Raw genomic sequence first — 8,589 nt, 5'->3', positions numbered from 1 at the left:
CATGGTGATATCACTAGTGATCTGTTTCTATTCCAAATCCTCATTACTGCTGATTGACAGTTTTTATCCTGTTGTTTTTGACAGCTGCCTCAGCCCCCCAGAATCCAGCATTTGAGCACAGATACTCAGTTGGACGGAGCATACAGTCCCTTCAGTTTGGATGGATTCGTGAGTCCATGTCATCCTCACGCAGTTACACAGGTACAGTGTATAACTGTTGTTGCAAACATCATGTCTTTATCAATTCATTTGCAAAAAATGGAGCCATGCATCATCAAGATTTTTTTTGCAATTTTTTTTAAGCTGTATTTTTTTCCCGCTGCATGGTTTGGTTCATTTTGATTTTAATTCATAGTTATTTGCTTTCATTTCTAGATCTGCCATTGAGTATGCCCTTTCTTCCATTGTACATCACATTTGAAGAAAGCTGAGGCTGAGTCAACCTGACATCATCTCGGGATGCCTTTCTAGGAACACTCTTTATTCATAACCTTTTTTTATATATATATATTTATTACTTGAATGCCAACAGTGATATTTATGTTGTCATATCCTGATTTCTTAAGACAACACTCCCAAAGCAAACACATCTGCATGTGTTGTTCTTCATTTAAATTTGGATTAAGTATAGTAGTAGAGCAGCACATCTCTTAGGTCCACTGGTATATTTTCGTATTATGTCTCTGTAAATTCAATCCTACCAAAGTGCTAAGAGGATACATTTGGACAATTGACATGTTTGATACAGCACCACATTGCATGAATGTATGTATTATATCAAATTAACTCTTTCAGTTGACATTTTGCAAACAGAAAGTTTGATGCTTTATTTTGCTTATAGTTATTTTTCTGCAGCAAGTATTTCTGTTATGTATCTCTAAAGTGTTTTACCACTGTAAATCTTTTTATTTTTGTTTTCATCAAGTTTTTGATATATCATGAATTTGCCTTGCATGTTTTACTAACCTTACAAAGGATGATTTGGGGGACAATGTTCATTATAAAATAAAGACAACTGCACATGTAGCTGTGCTGATTTTAATTTTAGCAATATACCAATTCACAAACTAACTGGTTCGTTTTGCGTATGGGGCAGATTTTGCTTTTAATGATGTGGTGAGTGGATTTTGTTGTATGAACATTAACACAATGTTGTAAATAAATATGCTCTGAGGAGGCCCTGTTGTCATTCATACATCAGTACCCATGCATCTGAAGCTATTTTTAGAGTGGAATATGTTTTTCAGTGCCACTGTCTTAAAGGTCCACTGTGTAAAATTTAGGGAGATTTAGCATCATCTAAGAATTGCTTCAGTGTTTATTGTTCAGAGGGATTTTACCAGGAGCAGAGTTATCCATAGACGTCTCGTCATCTCAACAGATCAGGTAATTAAAACCAGTAAAAACACTGAATAAAGCAATTTCTCTTTCTCTCCAAAACAAAAAGACTTGGTGATTTAAACCGGCCAAAAAAAAAGAGAAAACACTAAATCAAGCAGTTTCAAATAAAGAAATCTGTATTTTCCTGCTTGTCAAGGAGAGGCTTCTAACTATGGAGGCTGAAGAAAAAAATGAATAGACCTATCCAGAGCCCATGATTGGTTTGTCTGTTCTGGGCGACTGTAGAAACATGGTGGTGCAACATGGTGATCTCTGTAGACAAGGACCCATTTCCTACATACTGTAGATGTAAGTGGCTCATTTTAATGTGTCAAAAACACAACAATTCTTATTTTCAGGTGATTATACACTAAAGAAAACATACTTATTAATATTATATTCAATTTCTGCCAATATATCTCCCCAATCCTAAACACACTGGACCTTTAAGTTACATAGGAAAACTAATAACACCCTAGGACATCAAAAAAAGGACTTCAAATACTGATACCTATTTTCCATCCCTCCATGTTAAAGCACAGCAATGTTAGAGCATAACAGCTGTATAGTAGTGGCTAGGTCTTTACAGTATGTTAATATATGAGAAACATAACAAAAGTGATAGATTGCATACTGCACATAGTCTATATGACGAGTGGAGCAGGATTTTTGAGTGTTTACCTTATTTACCACTACAGAGAAAGTAGATTTTATTTTATGATAGTGATAATCAGTGGCTATAAGCTATAGTAATATTCCATGTGAGGTCTTGAAACAGTGTCATGTCAACCCAGTGGCATCCCTGCTATATAACTCTACCCTCTGGAAAAAACATGACCACATGAGGGCAGTGTTACACTGACCTACTTTGATCTCAGGAACCAAGTGACTTAGGTGAAACATAACTAGTCCAATATTTGCTTTACAGGTGAACATGATATGAACCCACTGAGGTCTGTGTTTACTATAATGATTAGGTATTGTCAGATTAATGAGGGACTGACTGGGTTTTTGAAGGCTGATGATTTACACTACTATCTACATAATATCTGTTTCATCTCCCTACAAATTGGCACATTTTCCCACTGAATGTGTTCTGATCAGGGTGTAAAAGACCTAAGTCACCATTAGATCATTATTATCTATCACCTCTCCCTTGGACAGTACTGGCATTCATGTGGAGTTACACCCCACTCCTTCATAACAGATGCAAACATATTTTGTTCTATGTGCCAACATCAGCCACTGAACTTGATGGAGGAGCCTGCCAACAGAAGAAACGGGGCATTCACCTCTCAGAATTCTTCACTCAGCTCCCTTGACTATTCTGATCTGACCCTTTCCCTCCCAGTACTCCCTGCATCAGACGCTGGGGACAGGGAGGTAAGACCGCAGAGAATCATCATATCCTGTATACAGAAATGAGCTGGTGAATGAATACTAGGATCAAACGGCTGGAAATGCTCTAAAAGTAAACAAAGCACAAGAACAAGGATCATTTTGTATATTTTCTCTCCAATGCAGGATAAAGGAAGTTCTGTGTTTGGACCACCAACACCTACATCACAGGATCAGAGATATGGGTATGCTAATGTATAACAATGTCATTTACTCTTGCCACAGTAATAGGTAACTTGCATCCTTGATTGACTGACAAATTATAACATCTGTTCAACTTAACACCCAACCTCAAAGAAATACCAAACAAGAAGCAAACTTGCAGAGCACAGACCTCCACTGAGGTCAACAGTCCAACCTTCTATGATATGGAAATCTGCAAGCTCAACCACTATATACGTAATGTATTTCCAAAATTATTAGAATCAGGGGATGGAAGATCAGAGTGACGTGGTTAAAGTCCACGATCACAAACTTCATGGTAAATATTGCCTCTTCTCAGAAAGTTTGAACATGTTTCCCAAATGTCAGACAAAGCACACTTAGATTTGTTTGTGTCCAGTGTGAATCTCACAACCTTAATGAAAGTGAATAATAATTTGTGTATCCGCTACGTGATTTAGACCCACTACAAAATGCCATGGGTTTTAACATGGCCCATACTACACCCTTCCACCAAGTGCCATGAAAATCAGGCCAGTAGTTTTTCCATAATCCTGCTGATAAACAGCCAAACAAGAATCCAACCAAAGCGAACACATAACCTCCTTGGCAGAGGTAATAAGGAATTTTAGTTCATAGCCAATTAGCACTAACTGAGCAACATCACATAAGTCGATACTTGAATTTAACTTATTTTATATTTGAAGCAAATACTGTGATCCAAATGAGACCTGCTTGACTGAAAGTGGCCACCAACAGTCACATTAAAAGAAAACACACAGCCCGTGACGACAGTTGCTCAATTGTATCAGCTTTGTAGAGCGGTGCGTCTGCAACTGCCAGCAGCACAGAGACAGAGCTGTGAATTGTGAAGTGAGCACACAGTGTAAAACATCTAATTGAAACATACTGAAACAAGAAAACTACAGTTCCAGCCCAACGGACAAAGAGACAGAGAGCAGATGCCTCCCTAATGAGATATTTTTCTAAGCCCTGGTCATATTATCCTTTGATAAGAATTATAATTCTTGAAGGCTTTGTTTCACCTCTTCCTGCTTAAGTACAGGTCATGGCTTTCCTTTGTGCCTGCTTTCCCAATTTCCTGCTTCCTGTCATTACAAGCATTCAAATTTGAAGTACACATTTGCAGTAAGAGTCCAGAGTCATTCAACAAATACACTGTACTAGTCCATACCCATTGGTAGCTTTGTCACCTTCTACCTATGCCAATCCTCAATGCCTATGTGCAGTTTCACATAGATTGACCACGTCAGTGAGTAGAAAAACGTGGGACAGACAGAATGACTGACTGACAGAATGACACAGTTTCCGTGATTATGTACAGCATACCATACCATGACTTAGACATACCAAAAATTAGAAGAAAAAAAAAAAAAAAAAACATTCAGCTACAGGGGGAGCCACAGCGATCGGCCACATTTTAGCCATTTTTAAGCATTTAAAGGCCTGGATAAGAAATTAGCTCTCTAGCGCCCCCATTTTGTTTGATTGGGTCAATAATGGAGGGGTCCCTTCAGATCATGTGTGGTCATATGCCTTGCGTGGTGATCGGTTATACACCTTTATGTGATGAGCCACGCTCTCTGCAATATTCATTGCCTTATAGAAGCTCAGTTTTAGTAAGTTTTCCAACTTTTGCCAAGAGGAAACTTTAGATATTGGTCCCTAGATTATGTTCACCGAGTTTCATGCTGATCAGTCAAACTTCCTAGGAAGAGATCGATTTTAAGTGTTTTTCAAAAAATTCAAAATGGCTGAAAATCTATATAACTGGAAGTTATGGGCTGCTTGAGGCAAATTTGTTCCTCATGAGGAGAGGCATCTCTGTGCAAAGTAGGCTATCATGTCTCTATGACATATGGGGCATGAGATATGCCCATTCAAAGTTTGCATTATCAATCGGTTGCTATAGCGCCCCCCTTTGGCCAATTGATGTAATAATGCTTCATTCGCATCCTCCCATGACCCTCTACCACTGTGCCAACTTTCACATGGATTGACCAAGTCAGTGAGGAGAGAAATGTGGAACAGACACACAGACAGAGTTTTCGTCATTATATAGTAAGATTACTATGAATGCAGTGTGAATAATAAGGGAGTGCTTCATGCTGCTCATGATATGACACAACAAACAACAGCTTGAGACAGTTGAAAATAAGATAAGGTACATTACAAGAAAGCATATTACCAATCTGTCCCTATAAACAGATTAGTAATAACTTGAATACCATATTTGGCTTGATTTAGATGATGCTGTTTAGTACATATGTTTAAGATATTTGATTGTAAAATATGATCAGTATAATTCCCTATGTTTTGTTTTGCTCCTCTCTGTTTTAGGAGGGACCTGGAGGACTTGAGTCAATGGCAGTGTGAGTTCAGGGGTCAAATCATAGCACTGAGACAGTGGCTTAAGAGCATGGAGATGAGGCTGCCTCCTCTGGACCCCAGGGTTAGTTGGGTTTACCGTCTGTCTGCCTTCTGTTGTCTCTCTACCTTTCACTCAGCCCATTCACCACCTGAGGGGACAACAGTATGCTACTTTTTTTTTGGCCACCATCAAATTTCAAGTCACTGAATATTATCAGGCATTGGACACTTTGCACTGTACATCCTGCCAAGCTAGTCCGCATGAAAAGAAATCCATCAGTCATGTCTCAGCTCTTTGTTTCTCGCTCCCTCTCATTGTGTGTGTCCATCAACTACAGTTGTGCGAAGGCTACAAAGACACTGGTGGGGCCCTGTGTTCCCATCACACTGGGAAACAATGCAACAACACTGCAATAACACTGCTTTATCATTAACACTGCAAAGTGCATAACACTGCAAAAAAAAGCTTGTAGCTCAGTCCTAAGGCACAGCAGTGCTTTATAAGCTGAGTGCTAACATCAGCATGCTAACATTTTCACAGTGACATTTCTAACATGCTGATGCTAAGCAGTTATAGTTTACTATGTTCATCACCTAGCGTATTAGCATGCTAATGTTTGCTAATTAGCATTGAACAAAAAGCACAGCTGAGGCTGATGAGAATTACATTAGTTTGTGCAGTCACTTCATCATAAGCCAAACTATTGGGGAAAATATTTTGACTTAAAGATAGTACTAGAGGAGAAGTTTACGTTCTGCAGAACATAAATGTCGAAAATGTCATTGCAATATAGCTGTTTGAGACATTGTACTCAAAAAAGCGAATATAAATCTCATGGTGGCACTTTTTGAAAAGTCAGGAATCATCAGTTTAAGTGGGCCTCATCCTCCATGGGTCCATGCACCAAATTTAAAGGTGAATCATCTAATAGTTGCCGAGATAGCCTATTCTCGGAGAAGCCAGCGCACAGTGGTCCCTTCTATGGTGGGCAGTAAGCCAAGAGACTGAAAATCAAAATAATAATAATAATAAAGGCCTTTTAAAATTATTCTAGAAGATACAAGGAGTTCAAAGTGTTGTAAATCTTGCACAGTAAGTGAAAAGAACTTGCATTACCAAATGTTGGTTCATGTGTAATTGCATGGGTAGGGAGGAATCTGAATGTGTCTCCAAATGAAGTCAGTGAGTTGTGTTTAACCTCATTCATATAATCCACCATCCCTATGGTGCTGGGCAAGCATGCGTAACAGAAGCTAAAGAATCCATGATCATGGGGAAAAATGCTGTCTAATGTTTCATCTTTGATGCAATTTACTGTACCGGTGAAGGAATTACTGCATCTATCAATATGATTACTAACCATAATAGTTTGAATTTTGGTTTATATTGTTTTCTGATGTTTTTCTCACATTATATTTTATTTTCATTCAGTTTCCCCCATGATGCATCCTGTATTTATATCATCCTTTTGCATTACCTACTGCAACATGTCACTTTCCCTGTGAAGATAAATGCAGATAGTTCTTATCTGATTTTAACAGTAACACTGGTCCCTACACAGAATATCTGAGAATAAAGAGCAAAGACCAAAATGAACCATTGAGTCATGCTAGTCAGAAGACTAACATTCAAGTTAACTGAGCATCAAGGAAAAGAGGAAAGGGATTGTGGAGGTCTTTCAAAGTCCGACATACTCGGACAGATACTGAGGTGGTGGTCCACTCCTGCAGGGAGACTTCTTTAGGCCACAGGGGGACAGAGGGGCTGGGGAATCAGGCTCCATTGTGCCTGGCCTGGACAGCCAGGCTAGAGAAGTGCTTGGCACTGGAGGCCCTTTGCACACATGAGCACACACGCTGAAAAGACATTAGAGTCAGATGGGAGGAAGGGGGCAAGGGGGCAGAATAAAAGAAAAGCAGGATCTTTACGGTAAGAGCACTCAGATTTGACTATGGAGGCATTTATTGAACACCAACTGTAGACTTTGTCATACAACCATTTATACCAATATTTGAACAAAGATTTGTCAGTCAAAGCTCAAGCCTGAAATTGTGTTACCATGATAAAAAATGTGTTAAAAAATCTGGGTTAAAAAAATCTCAAGGCAATTCTAAATATGGACCAATTCATCAGTCAGTCATATTTGCTGAATGACTGACGCTTGAAATGACAAGGGAAGAACTTTAAAATAGTAAAAAAATATGCAGTGGTGGAATGTAACTGAGTACTCAAGTAGGATATTAATTTGAGGTACTTGGACTTTACTTGAGTATTTCCATTTTCTGCAATTTCGTATTTTTTACTCCACACCTTGACTTTTTACACCTCTGAATTCATTTAATACCTTTAGTTATAATTTGCCTTGTAGATCCAGATTATTGAAACTAAATATAATAAATAATATAAATAATCATGGATTATTGTACATTAAACAACTCAGCAGTAATAAAATCAACTCCATATTTAGCAGTTACAGCACTCATGTGGCAAACATAATGCATCAATACTTATAATCCAATAATGTGTGTGTGTGTGTGTGTGTGTGTGTGTGTGTATGTATATATATATATATATATATGTATATATATATACTTTATTAATCCCCAAGCGGGGAATTCAATCTTTTCACTCTGTTGTCATATACATACACATGCCCGAAATACACACGTCCTGTTTGTGCATGTGTGTGTATTTCGAGCATGTGCACCAGGGGGCTGCCCATGGAAAGGGGCACCAAGCAGTTGGGGGGTTTGCTGCCTTGCTCAAAGGCATCTCGGCAGTGCTCAGGAGGTGAACTGGCACCTCTCCAGCTGCCAGTCCACGCTCCATATTTTGCTCTGGGCGTATATATATATAAATATATATATATATATGTATATATATATATGTGTGTGTGTGTGTGTATGTGTGTGTATATATTTTCCTTTAACAGTTTTTATTGATTTTACATTAAACAGTACACATTCGTTTACAGCGTACATACACGTCATAGAATATAGGAAAATAATAGCATAGTAGCTGTAACATTCAAATACATATACATAGTATATATTTCTGACAGGGGCCATTCTACATGATGTGGCCTTTTACCTTTGGTACTCTAAGTATATTTTAATGCAAATACTTGTGTATTTTTTCTCAAGTAAAAATCTGAATGCAGAAATTTTACTCATAACAGAGTATTTTTACACTGTGGTGTAAGTACTTTTACTCAATTATAAGATATGAGTGCTTTTTCCACCACAGCACATACTATG

General features: G+C 38.2%; 1 protein-coding gene across 18 annotated transcripts in view; it reads left to right on the top strand.

Annotated features, from left to right (window-relative positions):
- The window catches only part of plecb (plectin b), a 161,049-nt gene extending 159,873 nt beyond the window's left edge, over window positions 1-1,176 (top strand). For all 18 annotated transcript variants that reach the window (XM_049584125.1, XM_049584131.1, XM_049584130.1 and 15 more), the window contains 2 exons: window positions 85-201; window positions 376-1,176. The gene's annotated coding sequence lies outside the window, so the exon portion shown is untranslated. The remainder of the gene's footprint in view (window positions 1-84; window positions 202-375) is intronic.
- The last annotated feature ends 7,413 nt before the right edge of the window (window positions 1,177-8,589 follow it).

This window comes from Epinephelus fuscoguttatus, linkage group LG8 (genome assembly GCF_011397635.1).
Source record: "Epinephelus fuscoguttatus linkage group LG8, E.fuscoguttatus.final_Chr_v1".
NCBI lineage: Eukaryota > Metazoa > Chordata > Actinopteri > Perciformes > Serranidae > Epinephelus > Epinephelus fuscoguttatus.
The sequence above is the reverse complement of the archived record's forward strand: the minus strand, read 5'-3'. Positions and strand labels throughout refer to the sequence as shown.